Source organism: Tamandua tetradactyla, chromosome 20 (genome assembly GCF_023851605.1).
Source record: "Tamandua tetradactyla isolate mTamTet1 chromosome 20, mTamTet1.pri, whole genome shotgun sequence".
Lineage (NCBI taxonomy): Eukaryota > Metazoa > Chordata > Mammalia > Pilosa > Myrmecophagidae > Tamandua > Tamandua tetradactyla.
In genome coordinates, this window is record NC_135346.1 from 16,579,256 (window position 1) to 16,603,079 (window position 23,824).

General features: G+C 45.8%; 1 protein-coding gene and 1 long non-coding RNA gene across 10 annotated transcripts in view; one reads left to right on the forward strand and one right to left on the reverse strand.

Moving 5' to 3' along the window:
• The window catches only part of SPOCK1 (SPARC (osteonectin), cwcv and kazal like domains proteoglycan 1), a 551,382-nt gene that overhangs the window by 217,547 nt on the left and 310,011 nt on the right, over positions 1 to 23,824 (reverse strand). The window lies entirely within an intron of this gene.
• Positions 7,971 to 9,708, forward strand: LOC143664457 (uncharacterized). The gene is made up of 2 exons (XR_013166430.1): positions 7,971 to 8,179; positions 8,567 to 9,708. It is a non-coding gene; the product is annotated as an uncharacterized LOC143664457 (long non-coding RNA).

Genomic DNA, 23,824 nt, shown 5'->3' on the forward strand with positions numbered 1-23,824 from the left:
CATAGAGTTTAAAATGCTCGGTGGGATGCACCACTCCCGGCCTCACCATCTGCGACTCCCCACCTAAAACTTGATGTCTCGGTAATGAGCGAGCTGCGTGCAGCGTGCCTCACATGCCACACACAGCCCCGTGCCTGGGCTCCTGCAGAGCCTTCCTCTGGGACGCCCCTCGTCTCCTGGCTGTTTCCATTCCTGCGGAGCTTTCCCGGGCCCGTGTCTCGGCTCTCGGTTATTCCACACATGTAGGAGAGTGATCTCTCTCTCTTCCCAGCATTACCGCAAGCCCCACTTCACCATGAGGGGGCCAGTGAGGTGACAAGCTGGAGCCGCTCACACAGGCGGCACTCGCCCCACATCCCACATTCCTCCTCGCAAACATCTCCCTCCTCACACTTAACCTCTGGGTCAATATTTCTGTTTCTGGGTCAGTCTTTCCCACTAGACTGAGAGCTCCTGGAGGGCAGAGATGGCCTGACCGTCGGCTGCTCAGCATGGGCCTGGCCTGCCGCAGGGGCTCAGCCAAGAGCCCTGGAGCACGGGGGCTCTCTACATGAATGCTCCCTCCAAGCCGGAGGACCCTGTTCAGATCTCCCCTAGTCTCTACTGGGAAAGAGCAAGCCACCCAGGCTTAACCACGCAATATTCTATTGTGCAAAACTATTTCCTTTCGAACATTCACTAATCCCATGAACCCATACAGAGCCCTCACCGTGCAGCAGAGGAATAAGACCCAGCACCTGCCCTCAGCAGTCACCACAGGGAGAGCGAGCAGGGACGGGGGTCCACCGCTGGCGTCCAGCAGCCCGCCTGGGTCTCAGTGGAGGAGGAACAGCCAACACCAAGGAGAAGGAAGGTCAGGAAGCAGGGGCTCGAAGGCAGCCCACCCTGAAAACCGCTGTTCACAGACTACGTAGCTGGGTCAGGGGTTCTCACACCCAATTTTGCAACAGAATGTGGATTCCTAGATCCTGTCTCCCGAAATCAGAAATCTAGGTGCGAGCAAGGACGGGGGTCCACCGCTGGCGTCCAGCAGCCCGCCTGGGTCTCAGTAGAGGAGGAACAGCCAACACCAAGGAGAAGGAAGGTCAGGAAGCAGGGGCTCGAAGGCAGCCCACCCTGAAAACCGCTGTTCACAGACTACGTAGCTGGGTCAGGGGTTCTCACACCCAATTTTGCAACAGAATGTGGATTCCTAGATCCTGTCTCCCGAAATCAGAAATCTAGGTGTGAGGCTGAAAATTCAGTACTGCTGTTCCCCAGGTGACACACGCAGTCGGTCTGGCACTGGCCTGGGGATGTGTGATCTGGAGCCCTGGCTCTCTGCCATAGCTGGGGCGGCCTGTGCGAGTCCAGCCTGCGGCTGCTGCTGCTGTGTAGGCTTGGGCAAGTCACCGAGCCTCTTGGAAAAGCTCTTCCGCATCAGCAGGTAGGAAGGGACAGGACCTGAGAACCAATCTGCCTGAATCAAATTCTTGGCTCCACTATTTCCCAGCTGGGTGACTTTGGACAAGTCCTTCACCCCTTCTCTCTGCATTAGCATTCTTGACAACATGGAACCATAAATATTATCTGCCTCATAGGATCATCTGAGGAATAGATGAGATAATCCACACAACACACTTAGTGCAGTGGCTGACACCTACTACTCTGTCATTACAGCACCGTCCGCATTCCCATCTGCTGGCAGTATGGCCTTGGGATTTAGTCCAATGACCACTAGTGGAAGGGTTTCCCAGGATAGGAATAAACTTCAGTGAAATTTTAAAAATAGTTTTGTTTTCTTTCATTACTATGTAAAGTGGGCATTCTCCCATGAGGGTTTGCGCTTTAGCTTTCTCCCCAAGGCACACAGCTGTGTTTAGGAGACTAGCAAAATAAGCTCATAAGTAGATATGATTCAGATAATCAGAGTCAAAAGAAGCTGGGGAGGCAGGCATGAGCTCAGGCGCCTGAGCTGGTGTCCTCAGCTGATCCTGGAGCCCAGCAACAGAAACCCCCTTCTCCCCCCACCCCACAACTGGGTCCTGACCCACAGGCTGCCCCCTCTCGCTGCCTCAGGAGCGGCCCTGGGTGCTGGCTTCCCGTGGCCCACACTTCTCTCGGCGTGGGAAAAGAAAAGCGCTCCCTGCCCCGAGCTGTGGGGAACAGGGGTTCACACTACAGCCCTGCAGGGTTTCGAGTAAAATCAACACCCACCAGCGGGAGCCTCTGGCCCTTCACAGCCCAGGGGTGGGCACTAGAGGCAGGGCACAGGGGGGGTGGGTGCGCCCAGCCCTTCCCGGGCTCACCTTATCGTTCCTGGAAGAATCCAACCTCCTTCCAGCTTGGGGCCTCGCACGGCTGACCCGGAAGCCCCAGCTCTAGAGGAGCCTCTGGGAGGGCTCCTCCACGGCCCATTTCCACACCTCCCGCTCGGAGACGCCTCCCCGTCACCTGCCCCGCTATCCCCTGACACTGCACTCCGCAGATCCCTTCACATTGGTCATTATCTCATTCATTCGCTCATTCATTCATTCATCTACTCACTCATTTATCTACTTCCTTATGATTTCCTATGTTTCTGCCTGTCTCCACCACCTTGCCTCTAGCACCCAGCTCAGTGGACAGCAGGAGTGAATGAGTGAAGGGACAAAAAAAAGGGAGGGGGTAGGGGTGAAATCGGGGCAGAAAGAGGAGGAAATAGAAAGGTTCAGTGGAAGAAGAGAGGGGAAGAAACAGAGAGTGAAAAAGAGGAGGAGACACTGTTCTTAGTGTCAGAGACATGTTTTTATTTCCTGTCCTTTCTGCCTCGGAGGCCTCGGAAGGCCCTGTGCAGGTTCCACTTCCATCCACTGCAAATCCTACAGCACCGAGGCCGCCAGCTCCGGAGCCCTGGGCAGCAGGCGACAGCCAAGGGTGCCCCGTCCCCGCCGCCCCGGGGGGCCCCCTGTGAGCCCCGAGCCCACGCAGGACCCCGCAGCTCCTCAGGCAGAAGGCCCAGGCTCCAGCACCGAAGGAGTCACAGCAATTATTTTAATTTGTTGAGCTGCTCTTTTTAATTCAGAAAATAGAAGCAGACAAATTAGCTACGCTTGTATGACGAGTACCTGACAGCCAGGTAGCAATCGCTTTCCGATCCCCAGCCCTCTGAGTCACCTGAGATGGAATGAAATAAAGAAATAAAGAAAATGTTCAGGGAGGAAGCTGGTGAGCATGGCGGGGTCGGGCTGGGTTTAGGGGATGGTCTACGACTGTGCCAGGGTGCGCAGGGGAGGCCGTCTCACCGGGGGGCAGAAAGTAGACGTGAGTCAGACGGGCGTCTGAGCAGACCTCGGTGGAGAAATACTGCGCTGGGAAGATGCAAGCTGCATCTGTGCTAGACAAAGCCTTTCAAAGTGCATGCCGGTAAACTGAAAACAAAATGAGCGTGCGCTGCGAGTCAGGCACTAACAAACCCAGTGCTCCAGCCTGGTAAGTCGTGAGAAACGGAGCCTTCCAAGGGGACAGAAGTGGGGACGGCAAGGTTCAGAAGCCAACTCCCTTTGAGGCCAAATCTATCTACACTGCAAAAAAGAGGTGATTATCGGGGATCTGAAAAAAAGATCCCTGTCCCCACAGGACCAAGGCCTCCCCAAGTCCAGATTTGCATTTGGGGCAGCTGAACAGGCTCAAATTACCCCACCTTTAAAAACCCAACTCTTAGTCCCATTTCCCCCTCATCTCCCCTCCTCTCTCACTTACCTTTCACAACCAATCGTCTTGAACAAACTTGGGGAGAACTAATGTTGATGATCATACAGAGGCTGATAAGTCAGGCAGAAAATTTTCATCTGGCCCCTCCCCCAGGCAGCTCTTGGTGGAATCATTTCAATAGCCGGAGAGCTAGAAAACGGCCACAGCTGCCTTTACCAGCTCTCCAGTTTGGACCATGCCTGTTGTCACCGGCACTGCCCGGGAAGGCCTCAGTTCCACTCTGGGAATGTGTCTTTGAAGCCGGGGCTGAACTGGACTCGCTGATTTCAGTGACTCTCCTGCAGCCCCATGAGACAGTGAGAACAGGACAGAAGGTGGAGGGGAGGGGGTGGGAGTGGGCAACAGTTATCGTAAACCTTGGACAAATAAAATCATTGTGGAGTGTCATTTCTTGGGTCAGGCTTGGACCGGGGCAGTATCTGACACACAGGGAGCCAACAAAATCTCTAGCGTGTGAGCCAAGTGTTCTCTGCATTGCTTTCCATTATCTCCGAATCCTCAAGTGTCCAGCCTGGGAAGTGGAGAGGCAGTGAACTAAGACCTCGTCACCCTCTGGTTAATCTTATCCCCTCGACTGCCTCACCCCTGCTTTGCCTTCCTTCCCTATTGCTTCACTCCACCTCCCGGCCACTAAACTGAAGGCCTTGGAGTCCTCATCTGCCATGGCTCTGGGTACCCTTCAGACCCTGACCATGTCTCCCTTCCCGAATCTGTCTTTTCCTGTGGTTTCTGTGATACTGTGCCACTGTCTATCCCAGTTAACTTCCATCCTCTCTGGCAGCTCCTTCCTCTCTTTATCCTTTACATGTTGCTGTTCCTTGGAGTCCTGTCCTAGATTCTCTTCTCTTACTCAATCAACTCTCCCCTCAAAAGTACAGCAACTCTCCACCCTACCACAAGGCTTCAAATACCCACTTTATGCGATTAGCTCCCAAACATTTCTCCAGGGAGTTATGCTCCATCTGGGAGGGGCATACTGAGGTCTTCCCCCAACAAATCTATGCTGGCTTGTTTCTTTAAGTAAATGGTATGAAGCAGATGTGGCTTTTTAAAGCTGTAAGGAGATACATAGACATATTTTTAAATACATCGGTTACAAAGAAGAAACGATCACTCTGATGGCTGCATTGTAATGGACTGGATGGGAAGCAAGACTGGAAGTAGGGGGACTAATAGTCCTGACTGGAGATGGTTCAGAGTGGAAGCAGCAGAGATGAGAGAAGTGGACAGACCTAGTATATGTCTTGGCAGTGACCCACCAAGGCTTGGGTATTGATGGGATATTTAAGGAGAGGAGGAGTTGACTGATGGGGAGAGGCAGTTTACTGTGCAGTTTCCTGGCAGGAGTAATGGGTGTAGAGGCACTGGAGTAGACAGAAAGGAGTGGAGGAGAAACATCCAGCAACCCCCAGAAGGACACAGAACCAACCACCCCCAGCACCATTCCCTAGCAAATGAAGTGAGACACAGACATCCTTCAGACATATAATGGCTCTTCACCAGAACACCCTGAACTTCTTTTAGAAGCCATGCTAGCATCTACCTTTGAGGAAACAACCCAATTAAGCAAGGGATGGCAAGTACAGCGCTGAAGCCCCAAGCAGTAATGCAGCCTATGCTTAATTCTGCCATCAAACCTTTGGGTGCAACCAGCAGAGAAAAAAGGAGGTCGAGAGGGTGTCCATGAATACTTGATAGTGCAAAATAGCCCTGGGGGTATAAATGACTATGAAATATGAACAATTCTTGGCTGTTCCTGAGATGTTACATTAGCGGTAATGACACGAGGGCTATAGATACAGGGTGGCGATAATTTATTTCCCCTTTAAGGATGTGGTGGAAAGGCAGATTTAATGGTGTGGAAATTAGAATGGGTAAGGGATGGCACTGCAATCACAGAGATAACCTATCGGGCAAAACCAGCCCCAACATGACCCTCGGTCTGCTCTCCTCCACCATAGGCACCTCTGAGCCCCACTCCCCACATCCGCACACAAACACAGCTCTCTGCCCCCAAAGAACATGCTTAACCCACTCTGTTGGGCCAAATGGGAAGTGTTAAATTGTTCATTTAATTCACAGGCTGCTTAGGGTCTTGGTTTTCAAGCTGTTTGGCTTGCTGATGTACCTCCTTCAAACTGAATATCCCTACAAGATACAGATGGAGTCTGGGCCAGTCATTCAGTACAGCATCACCCAGGGATGCAACAACAACTTTCCCCCCATGCTCTGTAGAATCAATAACCCATTTCTTATCACTGAAGGGAGAAGCAATGTGGAGGTCTCGATCGTCCACATCTGATAAGGAGGGACTCAGCATCAACCGTGCCAAGGACCATGCCCCAGCTCTCGAGGCAGTCACGGTCCAGGGAGGCAGACAAGTGAGCGGGCAGCCAAGAGCTGTGTGAGAAGGGCTGCGGCACAGAGGAGGTGCAAACAGATGTGTAAGAGCTCACAGAGGGGCAAATGCACTTCACTGCTGGAAGGCTTCTCAAGGGAAGCCGAGACATGAAGGACAAGGGGCTTTAGAGGGAAGAAAGGAGTGGAAGAGTGTTTCTGGCAGAGGGAATAGCCTGTGCAAGGTGGGGAGTAATAGATCATATGTCCTGCTGGTGGAACTGTGGCAATTTAGTTCAGAGAGTAGCAGATGGGGATGCAGAGAGCCAAGGTTGGGGCCAACAAGTAGGGGCATCAGTCTTCATTTTCTCCAGACTCAGCCCACGCCAGCCTATGCTGGGCTGATAGCTGTGGCCTGCAGAAGCTCACACAGCAGAACCAAGTCTGTCTCCTGTCCTTTCTTCTGGCTCTTGTCTTTCTTTCCACTGCCTCCACTACCCCCAGGACACCTGCTCCCTATATGGCCAATTGGATTCCAGCAGCTTTACCCCATTGCTCATCCCTCTATCACAGAAACCTTGTTGACCACTATCCACTCTGGTTCCATAGGAAAATCAGGACTCAGCAGAACCCCATCTGATCCCTCTGCAAGCCTTCTCGTGGGCAAGCAGCTACACTCCCCATTTCTGGACAGAGTCCTGTGATAAAGGATGCTACCAATGTGTACAGTACCACAGGGCACTCTCATCCTGCTGGTCAGGGTTGACAGGTTTAACCACAATGAAAACAAAATGCTAAGAGCAGCCACACTCGCCCCAATGGGATTCTGACCCCCTCCCTACCCAAGCCATGAATTAGGAAGACAGAACGGCCAGGCAGAGTCTGTGATTAAATTCACCATGCAGCAAAGGGGTCATCCATCACATCTTTTGTTTTCTTCTCATCTAACAATGTAAAATGACCCTCTTTAAAAACCTTAATAAATAGGCTCATTCAGCCTCTCCTTTTAATTCCCTTCCATGGAAAGTATACCCATCACCTGTGCACAGGTTTCCGCCATCCCTCTTCCAAGTTAACCATCCAGCTTTCCAACTTCAATGATTCTCTTCCCATTTGATGGTTTTAGATGCCAGGAAAGTCTCTCACACAGGTACTCTGCCAACTTGGCTTCATGTAGATGATGTGCAATTTGCCTGAATCTCACAAACATTTTAAAGGTAACTCTGCACAGCTGGGGTTATGCCTAATGTTAATTTTTTTAAGCTATTTTATCAAGCATACAAGCAGCTATGGAATCAGTTCTGAGACCCAGCGCCAACGTCACGGTCACCCTACCCGGCAGCAGGAGGAGGAGAAGGCGGCAGCAGTGGGTGAAGGACGGGACTCCTGCATGATGGCTGCCCCTTTGGCCCCAGGCTGCAGAGGGTAAGCCCTGAGCTTGGACCTGAGCCAGCAGGGATGCCGGAGTGGGGCATGGCCTACAGTTTCAGACATGTGGACTTTACGTCCAAGGCAAGGGGCTCAGCTCAGCCTGGTACGCTGTCCCCTGTGGTTAGAAGTGGGAAGGGAATCATGGGTTCAGGATTCTTGGTAGCATCACAGGCAACATCCCTCCAGGGAGGGCTGGAGGAGGTTTCCCCGAGCCAGGGATGCTGATGTCAGCACTCTGGGTATCAGTAAATATGCAGAATTGTGTGGCCTCCTGTGACCTCACAAGTCTCTCAGAGATGTAATCACAGAAGAAACTGAGCATGCCACAAAGCCTGTCCCCCAGAATAAGGGAGATGCCACCCAGCTCTGTGGAGGTTGAAGACAAGGAGGAAAAGGAATTACTGTTTCAGGCAACCCAAGAGCCCCTGACTCAAAGAATTAACATCTACCATCTGAGCAGCACAAGGCTGAGTGGTCTGGAGGATCCTAAGAACTAGGAAACTCAGAAACTGTCCCTTACTACCCATTATCTCATGCGCCATCACCCCAGTCCTCCCTCACCACTTCCACTTGGAGCCTATCTACCTGTCAGCACCTCCAGCACCATCCCCCTGGAAGATCAACCTGGATCAACAGCAAGTCTGTTAACGAGCCCTCCACGAGCACCCAGGACCTCTCGGTGGGCCCTTCGGGGGCTCTCTGCCTGCACGGTCTACCTCTGGCTGGTCCCTGGCCTCGTCCCCTTCCTCTCTGTGCTCTGGCCTCCTTTCAAACCCTCTTATTTACTCCACCGCCTCCCATCAGAAGGCCTTTAAGCACGCTGTTTTCTCTGGCTGCAAGGCTTTTCCTTCTCTGCTTTACGTATTTAGCTCCTCTGAGGGTCAGCTCAAATGCCACTTCCACTGGGAAGCCTTCCCTGACCACCTCTGACTATGCCAAATCACCCCTTCTGTAAACTTCTGGAGCACTGTGGTATCTCCATCTGGCATTGATCACCATTTCAAATTTATATTTATTTATGTGATCATTTGATTAACATGTCTCTCCCTTGAACTGTACGCTGCAGGAGTCCGGGAACCGTACCAGCTTGTGCCCATCGTTCTGTGCCCCAAACAGGGTCCAGCACATGATGTGGGCTGAGTGAACAGTCACTGAGTGAAAGGATCCAGGCGATGAAGGATGACCAGAGAAGAACGTACTGAGCAGGATACCCACAGAAGGAACGTCTTTTTAATCTCAGCACGACGGGCTCTTGTGTGTTTTTGAACCACTGTGGGAGGCTCCTTTACTCTATGAAGCTTCCAGAACCCACTTAGGAGTGAATGACTCTCTCTAGTCCCTCAACCAAAGAGCAGTCTGGACCTGATGTGCAGGAGCGCCAGGGCCCCCTGGCATCACAGTGAGGGACGAAGCTGAGCAAGCTGCTGACGTCACTTGAGTTTGCTCTACCAAAAAGATGTGGCTCAGAAAACAATGAAAGGCCACGAGATTCTGAGAGCCGACAAGGAAGAAGGGTGCGGCTCTGCTGTGCGCTGGCTGTGTGATATGGACAAGTCACTGTGCCCCTCTCTGGGTCGATTTTCTCACATATAAAATCAGAGTAAAATAACACCAGCCTTCCCAGCCTGCTTGGGGATTAAGTAAGACAATGCGTGTGACGTACCTGGCCCAGAGCAGATACTCAAATTCCAGTTTTCATGGAAGAGAAAACTACTCAAGGACGTCTCCACAAAAACAGACGGGTTTAAAAATCTAATTTGGAAACACATTGTATTTCTTTGAAAATGCTTCAAAGTTCCCTTTTATCTGATTATCATGGTAATGCGTTTTTCATTGAGAAACAATATGGATTAGGAGATAAGAACCCATTAAATGGGTTCAAATCTCAGCTCAGCTCAGCTTCCTAACAGCCGTTTGACCTTTGCAAGCTACTTAATTTTAGAGAGTTCAGTTTCCACGTCCGTTAAATAGAGATGATAATATTTCCCAACTCACAGCCCATTTGTGAAAATTAAATGAGGCAATCTAAGGTGAAGTACTTGGTGCAGGGCCTGACGTCTGCAAGGTGAGGGCTCAGTTAGCATTACTACAATCACATTCATCGTCATCACTACTATTGCTGAGACTTCAAAAATTCAGACAGGTACAAATTAAGAAACGTAAAATAATTTGTAATGCCACCATCCGTAATTAAACATTTTAAACATCTTAGCGTTGTTTTCTTGTTAATTATCTTAGTACCTTTCTTTCACAAAATTGGGGTCAGACAACATAAGCTCTGCTGTCATCTCTTTCACTTTTCTAATGTCACCAATCTTATATCATGATTATCATTAAAAAACATGATGTAAAATGTTCCGAACTACTCCATCATGATAATAGCAAATTTAATCCATGATAATAGTTTGTCAACTAACTTTTTATACTAAATGCTAGTCTTTTAAGTTCTGTTGTAATAAATGCAATGCATTGCGTTCTGCATATATCTTTGTTCTCATTTCAAGTTATTTTTTTAAGACAGATTCCTAAAAAACCAATTACTATGTAATAGAACACATTTGTTCATTTTTTTAACTCTCAATATAATGCTAATTGTTCTCTAGAATTTATACTTCCAACAGTGTCTAGCCCAGGGCTTTACATTGAAGGGTTGGATAAACAGTTGTCAGTAAAGAAGGGACTAAACATTTCCTTTAAAAAGAAAGAAACAAACAAACAAAAACAGCTGATTTAATAGTAAAGAGCATATCTTATTTAATTTTACATTTCTCTGAAAATCAATGAATTTGAACATTTTTATATTAATTATTTGGTTATATTCCTTCTAAGAAAATTTTGGCTCATATTTCTTCATGTATCTAGTACAGTTTTTACACTATTTTTACTAATCTGTAAATGCTTTTTTTTATAAGTTAAGGCTATCATCTCTTCATATGTGGCAATATTTTCTCTTAGTTTGCTTTATTTTTTATTCTTTTTTTTTTTTTTTGCCACAAGTCATAGCTCAAGTTCAGCATAGCCAAATCTAATCTTTGCTCCTAAAATCTACTGTTCTTGGGGGGAAAGAAACATAACAAAATAATGTATCAGCGGCTAAGAGATTTTAAGTAGTCGATTTTAAGTAGTAGTAATCTGGAGATTACTTTATGCAAACTTCAGCTAGATACTGCTAATTGCCACAGTATGCCAAGCCCCAACCGACAGTATTCCTGTAAACCCTAAAGAATACTCAGGGCTCTACCTGAGATTCAATAGAAGTTTCACTTACTAAGTTTATTTTCAGAAACCTAAATCTCCAGATGGTTCCTAGGCCAGAGAAGCCCTGAAACCCAGAGGTACCATCCAAGGGTATAAACGAGTTGCATCCCCTAACCCATAATGTTGCCATCCCTTCTCAACATGATGCTAGAATGGTCATTGCCCAAAAAAGAGTGGGAGAAGGATCAAAGGAGGAGGAGTTGCAACAGAGAAGATGGGATTTAACAAATGAGCAGGAATGCTGGATCATTATATTGGTATTTCTTTTTAGTCTCCAGTGTCTTGAAGGAACTAGAAGGAAACACCTGAAATGGTGGAAACTTTGAAATCTGTCCTATAACTACTTGTTAAAATGTATTTTGAAATGTATCGCTTTTTTGTATATATGTTAAATTTTACAGAAAAAATGTTTCAAAAGATCTGTTGTTCTTATGATTAGATGAAAATTCAACCATGTCTTCTTCTGACTTTGATGTGCTCTTTTATATATAACTATTCTGAAAAAAAGTACACAATAATCTGAATAACTGCACTGTAGTGGTCAGCAGGAGGTGACTACCTCAAAGTATTTTTTACAAAATCTCCGAACATCATCTGTACAATAACTGGGCTGCTGCTATAACTATAGGCCAAAGACCTACCAATGATTCTCAGGATTTATTTTTGACTTGTGAGGATTTTAGTCCACCGCTCTCTCCATTGATCTTTACATCATTCATACTAAGCTATTAAATGAAAAAAATTCTCATCTTTCTCAGACCCCGAGTCAGTGGATTCTGTCACCCTGGGACCCAAAGGACACAGGGCACACCCCCTTTCTTCAGGCAACAGCCGCCTGCCAGTGAACCAGCCTGGGTATCAACACAAAGACCCCAGTGCTCTAGAAGAGGCGGGCATCAGTTTGACAAATGTCCTTAGTGCCACTAATACGACTCAGGTCTAACAATTACCTTCCCTCACCCTTGGGTTCTCCTTCCAGCCCTGGTTTGTTTTTGTTCACAGTAGTCAGAAAGAGCCTGGGTGGCTTAGGTTACACAGAGCAAGATTACTGAGCAAAAAGTTGACAGGCATCAAGGATGGTTCTCAGCTGCCTGTGGCCACTTGTCCAACCTCATCAGTGCTAAGTCTTTACCTTACTTGATCCATCAGCAGCATTTAATCCAGCTGATCCCTTCTCCGTTCTTGAACATTTCTTCAAGTGCTCTCTTACTTTCAGGAACTTTCAGCCTTTTTTACTGCTTCCTCCTCATTTTCCTAACTTCTGAACTTTGGTGAGTCCCAGTTCTCAGTCATCAGATCTGTTTTTCACCTCCATCACTCCCAAGGTGCTCTCATCCATTCCACGGTCCTACGCACCAACCACAGGGTGAAGACCACCATATGTTCACGTGTCCAAGTTGGGCCCCTCTTTTAATATTCACACCAATATATCTAACAATCAACAGTTGAAACTCTAACACAATCCAAAATAAACTCCCAATTTCACCCTTGGTAAATCAGCTTCTCCTGCAGTCCTCCCCATCAGAGTCCATCAACAAACCCATCAAAATAGTCACAGTTCAACTGATCCTACCATCGCCACTCTGACCTCCTGGGCCAAGCCCCCATGACCCCCTGCACTAGTGAGACAGTTTCCTAAATATTCCCAAGCCTTCTGAATTTCTCAACTCAGCAGGCAGAATGATCCCATCATCTTATACAGAATAAAGTCCAAGTCCTTCCTACATTTGTTATGGCCCCAGCAACTCGCTGATTTCATTTTCTAATATTCTCCACCTTGCCCACTCTTCCACAGAACTCCCTGCATTCCTCAGACAGGCCAGGCACACTCCCTCCTTTGGACCTTTTCCTTGCTGTCCCCTCCCCCAGGGGGTCCTCTCATGTGTCTCTTCTCTTCACTGCCTTCAGGTCTTCGCTCATGGACCCCTTCTCAGAGATGCCTTTTTCGCCCCTAACTAAAATGTCAAAACCCCTCCATAAAAAATTAAAAAATAAAATGTCAACTCTTGATTTTATACCTCCTTTGACACACTCACCCTGCTCTATATTTTATTTATTTAGCTTGATTGTTAACTACCCCCTTACCAGAATTTAAAACCCACAAAAGCAGGCATTTTTGTCTCTTGACTGCTCTAATTTCTAAAGCTAGAGCATATGCTTGGCATATAATAGGGACTCAACAATTCTTTACACAAATGAGTGGGGGAATGAATGAATCTCTATTTTAAAAATAAGGGAAACAAAGTTTTAGGGTAGTTAAAAATTCTCCCCAATGTTAGAATTGAAACCCAGAACCGGTCCTGAAATGAAGTCTCTGTTTATAACACTGTGACTATGAATAAAGGGGTTGACAGGATAACATGATGAGTAAAAATCTGATCTACTCAGCAAGTCCTGCTGTTTTACAGTGCAGTGGGCAGCTGTCTGCTAACATCTTTAGAATGTAGTTTTCTCAGGGGAAAAAAAAGAAAAAAAGGACCAATGTAGTTATCAAATCAACTGCCCTCATGAGGTGGCCCAGTAAGGGAAAAAGGCATCAGTAAGACAATATCTAATGTTGAATGAGGGGTCTGATGGACAGATAAGGAGAGGAATTAATTCATCAGAACAAAAGAGACCAGAAGGGCTGGCCCAGCCAAGAAACATGGTACACATCCAGGGACTCCATCGATGGAATGGCGATTAAAAGTACAACAGTCCTAATAAGATTGAAGCTGATAATGAATCTGCTATAAAACTCTGGAATGATGTTAAGATTTTAATAAACATTTCCCAAAGAGCATTCAGTCAGTTTCACAAATGCCCATTCTCATCACTTAATTCTAAGGGGGGTGTGGTAGTTAAATTCAGTTGTCAGCTTAGCCAGGTGAAGGCACCTAGTTCTGTTGCTGTGGACATGAGCCAATGGTAGGTGAACCTCATCTGTAGATGATTACATCTGCAGTTGGCTAGGAGGCGTGCCTGCTGCAGTGAATGACATTTGATTTAATTGGCTGGTGCTTAAATGAGAGAGCTCAACATAGCACAGCCCAAGCAGCTCAGCATACCTCATCCCAGCACTCACAGCTTAGCCCAGGCCTTTGGAGATGCAGAAAGGAATCACTCCGGGGAAAGTTGTTTGAACCCAGAGGTCTGGAGAGAAGGGCATCAGAGATCACCCTGTACCTTCCCACGTATGAAAGAACCTCAGATGAAAGTTAGCTGCCTTTCCTCTGAAGAACTAACAAAATAAATCCCCTTTTATTAAAAGCCAATCCATTTCTGGTGTGTTGCATCCCAGCAGCTAGCAAACTAGAATGTTGGGGGGTAGGGGATCTCTCTACCTAGCTGTTACTAAATTAATAATGGGCTTCATTCCTGTTATGTCCCAGAAACAAAGTCACTGTAACAGTTCAGGCAGGTTTGGTAAAAATTCTCATATTCTCCCCATAATATAAACAGAACCATATTAACTAAATCCCTGAGATGCCACACCTGCAATGTTTTCCAGGCCCTGGTGCCAATTCCAATGGTAACATTTGAAACTATTTCATGTGTACACTTCATTTGAACAAGCAAGACAGTGTAAACTTTTCTGCAGCAAAACAGAGTAAAAAGACAAAAGTAATTCTGTACCTCACTGAGAAAGGTCACTTAATTTGAACTAAAGGCTAGAGCACATGTTACATATTAGCTCTTTCTCACCATCTTCATAACCTAATTTTCCCTCCATTCTAAGATATATATACCATATAAATATAGCTCTACTAAAGGTATAGCCAGCTCCATTCCACAGAAAGCCCATGTGACTCACACTTAGGCTGAAGCTGCATCACAGTAGGCCACACACTTCCCAGCCCAGTGGAGGCCCGGATGTGGCTGCAGCACCTCAGCTCAGGTCCAGCAGCTTCAACTTTTCCATCACACACAGGGATGCTCAGGGCTTCTAAAGAACAATATACTGCCAATCAACTGAGCAGAACACCTGCTTTGCATCAATAGCAGCAATCATTTCCAAATAATACTGATTCAACTCTTATGACTCAGCCTGTAATGACAACCTTGTGGCCGCAGCAATTCCGTAAGATATCCAGTCCCAGCACAACGTAAAGCAAATAGAATAGTGAGAGGGAGACGCAGAAATGAACAAAGAGATGAGTTGTGGTGGAAGGTCTGGTTTGTCTATTTGTTCACAGTTTGGACAAAACACTTGTCATGCTAGCATACTGCTAATATACTCTTAATTAAAAAAAAAATACTCTTCTTGCTTTGGAAGTAAAGGGGAAACAGAACGCTTCATGCAACAGGCCATAAACCACAGAACCCATGCTAACTCTCAGAAAAAGCTGGGGTTCAGCTCCACTTGATTCCTGACTTTATGCATCCAGATGTATATAAGACCATACATACATAAATGCAGGTGACAGCAAGTCCTTGGTGTGCCAGCATGCATAAATGCCTCCAAAAGGACCGAGTAAAAATTTAAAAGAACACTTAGAGGTCTTGAGTTTGAAAACCGTACCCTCAGTTTGTGAGTGAGTTGGATGCTCACAGGCTGAAATGCTTCCTTTATTTGAGAAGCTCAGATTCTGAAAAGGAAAATAACAGCAAAGCATTCTTTTCCTGGAATTAAAAATCAGGTCACAGTAAACTCAAAAATAACTTTGCAAAGGCTAAAGATGAAAATAGGGGAGTTATTCTATAAATAATCACTAACATCCATATTCATAGCAAGCCTTCTAAACTCACTGGACAAGTAGTTTTGGAAAAACCGCAGCTGATGTGAATATGCCGTTTTAAGAACATCATACATATTCACATCCTGGATGTGCTCTAATCAACAAACCTAAGTACTCAACCAATTAAATGTTGATTGCTTGTTGCACAAGGGTGAAAGTCAGCCAACCCAGCAGAAGCCTTGAGTTATTCTAAGAAATGATGATAGTTAGGCTTTTCCAAGCCATTTTATACTTAATTAGTACATTACCCTTAATGAAACTTCACTTACTCTAATGATTACCTTGGTTTAACAAGTAACTAACTGATGACATCCTGTCTTTTAATGCCCTGACTCTGGTCACAGACACTGGGTGCACGGCTGATGAACTTGGGACACTTTTCTGGGCCCAGCCACTGGCAGGTAAAGGATGACCCGGGGCTCCAGCCGACTGCCGGGCCTCAGCATGGAGGAGAAAGTGGCTCCTCATTTGACACCTTCTCTTACTGGGCTCATGAGAACTTCAGCATCACTTTCCATTTGGAAGGAGAACATTTCCCAAAGTCCAGGTGGTCAGGCTAAAAGCATGCCACGTACTCCCATGGAGAGAAAAGGGCAATGAACAGATGCCAGCACTGAGCATCCCATCCGTACCTCCCCAGAGAAGTCCCGTAGAGCGGCTTCTAATTACCGATTTTCAGTATATCGTTACTGCTATTTACCCTTTTTTCTTTAGGATAGCATTACCATGTTTACTTGAAGGGTAATGTACGCTTTAGCTAAATGAGAAAATCATTTTGTCTCTCTAATCCTTAAGAACTTTGCATGTGATGCTGCTTAAATGAATTTTAAGCATCTCACCAAGTCATCAACAGAAATTATTTACTCTACCTGGCTCACAACTTTATGATTTATAGGGTGCTTTCTAACGCTGCACATGTAAACAAGAAACTACTTAGATCAGGAGCAATGCCACTCTTGCATAACTGTCTCCTTCATAAATTAATCAGGCTGATTGGAGGGACATTACGGAAAATCCCTCTTAAGTAATACGGATTAATGATGTGCTGCCACTTCTAAAGGGAGGGGGAACGTAGAATTATCCCACAGCACAGAAGGTGGGCAATGCACAGAATAATCCTGGTTTGTGGGTAAGAGCTCAGGCTCTGGGTTCTGAGCAATCTGGACTCATATATTGTACTATGAAAATTTTCTGGGTAGCCTTGAGCAGTTTACTTAAAGCCTTGGTTTGCTCCTCTGTAAAATGGAAATAACCACCCCTAACTCTTGATTTGTTCTGAAACATCAATTTGATCACACCTACAGAGTTCTTAACACAATGCCTAGCTTGATAAACATTAGATATGAGCATTATTTTTACATTTATTCTTAAAATTATTGATAGTGTCAAGCCACTGTCAATAGCGCATAGGGATTCTGTAAACTTAATAGAATAAAACCTAAGGACCCGCTTGCATCCCCGTACTTTATCTGGGAGAGAATACTATCCTGCCAGAAACGACTCATCTCTAATAGAAAAGCCAAGCTGCACAATGAGTGGATGGAAACATATCCATTAGTTTCTAAGAGTCATCAATAAACGACGCCCTCTCCCACCACTATGGTCGAGTCAGAAATCTTGCAGCCATCCTTAATTTCACCTCCTTTCTCTGATCCTCTTTGTCCAATCCATCATGGCATACTATATCTTCCACCTTGAAGACATCTCCCAAGCCCTCTACCCCTCCCCAGTTGGCATCATCTGCTCACCTGCAATATTGTACTAGCTTTGTACTGAGCCTACCACTTCCAACCTTATGGTACCCTTGGTCCCCAGCAAATCCATTCTCCAGCCAACAGAGCTTGTCTGCTTAAAATTCTTCATTGGCTTCCTACTGTCTCTGCAATCAAGTCCAAATCCCAAACAGGCGTCTGCCAGCCCCTCCAATCTCATATCCCACCACATTCCCACACTGGATATATTCCAGGAGCACCCCCATCTCCTCTCTGTTCTCCAAGCACACTCAGAGTGTCCCCCCACAGGGATCGTGTACAGGTTGCTTCCTCTGCATACAAGGCTGCCCTCCTGACCTTCGCTTGGCTGGCTCCTTCCTTGTCACCAACATACAAACAAAATGTTTCACTTATAAGCAAGGACCCAAAAGACTCTAAAGAAGATAATTTATTTGCTAACATAGTACCCTGTTCGTTTCCTTACAATGCTTTTCACCATCTGTAATGCTGCTTTTGCATGTCTGCCTGTTCACTGCCAGCCCATCTCCCCCACTAGACGATGGTGTAGGTTTCACAGGATTGGCGGCGACGTCATCTTTTTCACTGACCACGCATCCCCTGTATTTAGCTCAGTGTTTGGCACACAGCAGTACTTGGTAAATATTTGTTGAGGAATAAATTCATTCAGGTGATTGGGTAGAGCCATATTTGGGCTTCCCCTGCCTGGTTTCAGTGTATAGAGGGAAGCTATATGAGCGGATGTTATCAGGCAGCGTCTCAGTGAAAAGCAGGTGTTGTTCTCTCAAAAGGGGTGCTGCCTTGTGAGTAGCGAGTTTCCCAGACCTGAGAGTGTCCAAGCAGGACCCAGCCAACAGCTCACAGGAAATGACTGATTAGACTACACAGCCTGGCAGGTGGCTTTAAACCTCCACAGCTCTTTAAGACAAAATAAGCTCAGCGCTTGACAGTGATGAATCATCCAAGTGGGGTGAGCAAGAAAGAGGACAGCGGATCTATGCCCCTTGGGATACAGCAGCTCTCCCAGCTTCTGCTAGATTGCAAGTGTCCCAGTGTCCTTGGTTCCTAAACTATGGTTTCCTGACCTCAGCCTAAGAGAAGACCCATGATCAATCACAGCCATTGCTTAAGGGAAAAACACCACTTCTCACTTACTCAAAACAGACTGAGTAGTGTCTGTGTGTCAGGGGGGCCCAGGCTAGACAGTAAAAGAAAAAGAAAAATAACAACAAACTAAGCTTTACTGATCACTTACCATGTTTCCTGGCATAGTCCTAGGCATTCTGCACGCATTAACCCATCTAGTTCTCACCACAATCCCATGACAGAAGTATTATTATTGCCACTTATGAGAACCTTAAGATATCACGAGGAGTCAATGAACAATGCCCACCGTGGACTGGATCAAGTCCCCCCCCCCCCATAAAGACATGTTCAAGCCATAACCCCTGGCCCTGTGGATGTGAACTCATTTATAAATTGGATCTTCAAAGAGTCTCTCAAGATAAAGCAGACTGAATCAGAATGGGCCTTAATCCAATATGATTGGAATTCTTATGAGCAGAGGAAATTTGGACCCAGGAGGCATCGAGAGAGACAGGAGGAGAGACAGCCATGTGATGGAGGCAGAGATTGAGTTATGTTTCACCAGAAAACTACAGACTTCAGAGAAAGCATAGCCCTACCAACATCTTCGTTTTGAACTTCTAGCTTCCAAAAACTGTGAGACAATAAACGCCCATTGTTTAAGCCAACCAGTCCATGGTATTTGTTATAACAGCCATGGCAAATTAAGACAGTGCAAAAAGTCGAACTTCCTCCAAGTAGCAAGTTGGAGGCCCATAAAGATTCCCATTTCATGAGTAAAAAAACTGAGAACAGAGATCAGGGAGCTCACCAAAGAGCCACGACGCCTCCCAAAGGGCAGGGACCAGATGTCAACCACCCAGGTGGTGGCAAAGCCACGTGCTGAACCACAGAGTCGGGATGGGCATGCAGGCAGGCAGACCAGAAAATTCACTCGTAACCCAATGCCAGCCTGCAGCATGGGAATTCAGAATACAAGATTCAGTATTATTATTCTTTTCAGTTTCTCTAGAAGAAACATTAGTGATGTTCACAGACCACTTAAAATCCTTGTTAAGGCTGCCAGACGGGGCTGGAGTCCAAAAAGCCAATAATAACTCCGAAGTCTGAGAACATTTATGGTTAGGCTATAGGAACAGCATTCTTTAGAATGCAAACAAAAGCCCAATATAGTGGTTTGAGAACTCCCTTTCCAGCCCCTGAAGCTTCCTCACAAATACTGCACTGGTCTTCCGGAGGCTCAAGCTGCGTGTCCCTGCAAGGGCTTTCAAACCACAGGAGCCTGTCAGACACAGGAAGAGACAGGTAGGGGTTCCCATTAACTGGAAAAGGTAAACAAGGGAAAATGACACAGCTGAGGGAGGGGAGCCTGGCTGCAACCCTGGACCTGCTATTCACCAGCAGAGGCACGCCAGACACTCCACTTGCCCCCGTGCATCTCTCTTTCCTCACCTATACCTGCCGCTGGCTTCTTAGGACCATTATGGGAAATAAATTAACAGATGTATTTAGGAAATGCTAACAGACTCCTAGAAATTGAAGTTGCTTTTAATATGTTGCAACCAGCATAATTAATATAAACAGGAAGAACTTGACATTAATATCATTACAGAAGACACTTATTAAACATTATGCATAAGACTAATGTCTTATGTAATGTACTTGAATTGTTTTATTTCATCTTCAAAATGCCCATAAAGATTCCCATTTCATGAGTAAAAAAACTGAGAACAGAGATCAGGGAGCTCACCAAAGAGCCATCACGCCTCCCAAGGGGCAGGGACCAGATGTCAACAACCCAGGTGGTGGCAAAGCCACATGCTGAACCACAGATGCTCCAGCCTTCAAGACTGCGAGATTATAGCATATTTGTCCCTGAATATTTCTTTAAACTTTTTTTATTGTGAAAAATAACATATATACAAAAAAGCAATAAATTTCCAATTACATTTTAATAAGTAGTTATACAACAGATTTTAAAGCTTGCTATGGGTAACAGTTCCATGATTTTTTATTTTTTCTTGTAGCTGCTCCAAGACACTGGAGACCAAAAGAATTATCAATATATTGATTCATCAGTTGTATTCACTTGTTAAAGGCTATCTTCTCTATTATATGCCTCCTTCTCTCCTTTCATTTTTTTTGTGAAAAATAACATATATATATAGACAAAAGCAATTGATTTCAAAGCATATAGTGACGATTAGTCATGGAACAGATAACAGAGTTCGGTGGGGTTACAATTCCACAATTTTAGGTTTTTATTTCTAGCTGCTCAGAGGTACTGAAGACTAAAAGAAATATCAGTACACTGGTTCAGCACCCATACTCATTTCTTAAACCCAGCCTTCTCTATATAACTCCACTATCACCTTTGATCTTTTTTCCCACTCTTTCAGGGTATTTGGGCTATGGCCAATCTAACTTTTTTCCATGTTGGAAGGGGCTGTCACTAATATGGGATGGGGGAATGGAACTGTTTGATGTTCTGGAGAGGCTGGCCTCTCTGTATTTCAGGACTTATCTGGTCCAGGGAGCCATCTGGAGGTTGTAAGCTTCTGGAAAGTTACCCTAGTGCATGGAACCTTTGTAGAATCCTATATAACCCTAGGTATTCTTTAGGATTGACAGGAATGGTTTTGGTTGGGGTTTGGCAAGCTATGATAGGAGCAATGTCTGACTGAAGCATGCATAGGAGTGACCTCCAGAGTAGCCTCCCCACTCAAACTCTCTCAGCCATTGATACCTTGTTTGTAACACTCCCTCTCCCCCTTTTGGTCAGGATGGCATTGTTGATCCCATGGTGCCAGGGCCAGACTCATCTCTGGGAGTCCTCTCCCACGCAGCCAGGGAGACTTTCATCCCTGGGTGCCCTGTCCCATGTAGAGGGGCGAACAATAGTCTTACTTGCAGAGCCGGGCTTAGAGAGAGTGAGGCCGCATCTAAGCAACAAAAGGGGCGCCCTGGAAGTGACTCCTAGGCACACCTATAGGTAGGCTAAGCCTCCCCACTACCTATATAAGCTCCACAGCAAGCCTCAAGATCAAGGGTTTGGCCTGCTGATTTGGGTGTCCCTATATCCCTGAATATTTTTAAAAGAAAGTACAGTCCTTTGTCCTGAGTGATAGAGATTTCCTTGGATCCAGTCTCAGTTATCTGAAATTTACTCTTATCCAAGTTTCCTAGTATCCGGCTTGGGGACCTTGAACGGCCTGTCTGCCAGGTCCCTCCATGCCTGTCTCAGGCCAGCACCACTGTCCTCCTGCCTGCTTCACTGACAACTGTGCTCTCCACGGCCAGCTGCAGTCCACTAGCAGAGAGCTTTGGGAATGGGGACCAAAATACCAGTCCCCAATTTAATATTATGGGGTTTAATAGTATGTATAAGAGACAGTGAATGAACTATTTTCAGGTGCATATATTTTCCTTTCATGATATTTTCAATCAAACTTTTTTTTTTAACTGCCAGGAAAGAGACACGGGCTTAGGTGCAGCGCTTCATTGTAGGCTGGGCCTGGGTTTGCACCTGCTTCCCCTCCAGGTCACAGGAAGCCACCTGGGCTCCCTGCTAACCCTGTGTGAGACGGTCAAGGGAGCACCGGGGGCCTGAGCTGAGGACGGCACTGCGCCAGGAACAGGGAGGGGGGCGGTGGCGATAAGGTGTGACGTAGGGACAAAGGAAAGGGGTCCAGAAGGAACTTGATGAGCAGATGAGATGAGCTGGGCCCCGTGCTAGACGCTTCCTGAGGTTGTTTTGAGAGTTAAGTGAGATAATACACGCAAAGGGCCCAGAGCTGGGCCTGCTCAGCACTGTCTCCATGAACACTGGCTGCTGAGTGTGCAATTTGCTATTATCATTGATAATTTTTAATTATTTTCACCCCCTATGAATCTAAAATCCTTACTGGTTCAAAACTCAGAGTACAGGCCATTCACTTATTAATTTATAACAAAAGAAATAATGGTAATGTGTCTGAACGGCATTTAAAAATATCTAGGTATACACTTTCCAGTGTCATTCATCAGAATCCCTTCCTCCCCCATTCCTTTCCCTTATACTCCACAAAGAGCCAGCCCCCACCACACGTACTCCCCCAAATTCCTCCCCCTCCCTCCCCTCAAAAGGTCTTTTTGTCTTTGCTTCTAATTCTTCTGACTGACTTATCCTTTATCTCAATCAGAAAAAAAAAAACAAAAAAAAAACACTTTTTTTCCCCCTATTTCCAAGCGAAGAGAGGAAGACAGGGCTGGCAATGACAGGATTCTCTTTGGTAGCTGGTAGAGCAGGGAGTTGGTGGACAGCCCCTGGTAATCAATTAAGTCTATCCCGGAATTATTGATATAACCATGTGAACTTGCGGTGATAGAGTCCCAACCTCTACAGAAGAGAAATTGGAGCCTGAGAGGGGTTATGAAAATGGTTCCAGGCCAAACAACTCATTGATAGGAGAAACTATGAACTTTTTGCAACTCCATTCTACTTTCCAAAAAAGAGACTATACCATCTAAAACTCTAAAATATATATGGGCGGGCCACGGTGGCTCAGCAGCAGAGTTCTCTCCTGCCATGCCAGGATTCCATTCCTGGTGCCCGCCCATGTTTAAAAAAAAAAAAATATATATATATATATATATATGTATCTGAAATGACACTAATCAGAACTGTAGCTGTGTGGAGTGAAGGAAGGAACCTAAGGTGTGGAGTTACGTGACTGAGCATGAAACCCAGCTTCATTTCTTCCTGATTGGGCAAGTTTCCTAACCCATTTTTGATCTCTATTTCCTCATTCACAAAACTGCGATAATATTTGTTTCATAGGGTTATTGTGAAAAATTCAAAGAGCACACTCAGTAAATGTTATTTCCTCCTTCCAACCTGAGGCACCAGCTTTTAAAACAATTCTACATGTATTCTCCAGCATGTGGCAGCAACAACTTTTTTTATCCTTTCATTATCAAATCCACACCATGCTAGGAATTACTCGCAAAGCTTGTTTACTATTTCCTATTTCCAAAATATATTTTCCATTAGGTAATTCAAAGCTATTAAGGCTGTCAAAGCCCTAAGTAACCAGGTCACATCAGAGCCAGCATTGCATGACCTGCATGCTAGAAATGAATTGCTTCTAAATGTAAGCAGATATGGAGGCACTTTGATTTTACTCTGATATGACTCAAACCATAGAAACACCATAAACATGCCTCCCAAAGGAAGCAGGTAACATTACCACTGGCAGCAAACGTGAAGCCATTTTCATAATAATTTGTTGAGCCAAGAACTGCAAGAGTGGCTTGTGTGACCGATGAGAAGGCACTGGGCTTGACCGAATCGGACTAACCACATATTGCTTGGCTGTACTTTGCTTCCATTATGGGCCCCCTGAGAATTCAACCTCAGTGTCAGTCAAATCAGATACAAAACAAAAACCCAACCCTTTAGCCTGAGAACATCCAAGGAAGTTCCACTATAGTAGAAGGCGGAAAATTGATTCATACAGTCAATTCGCATATAGTTCCTGGGATCGAGTTTAA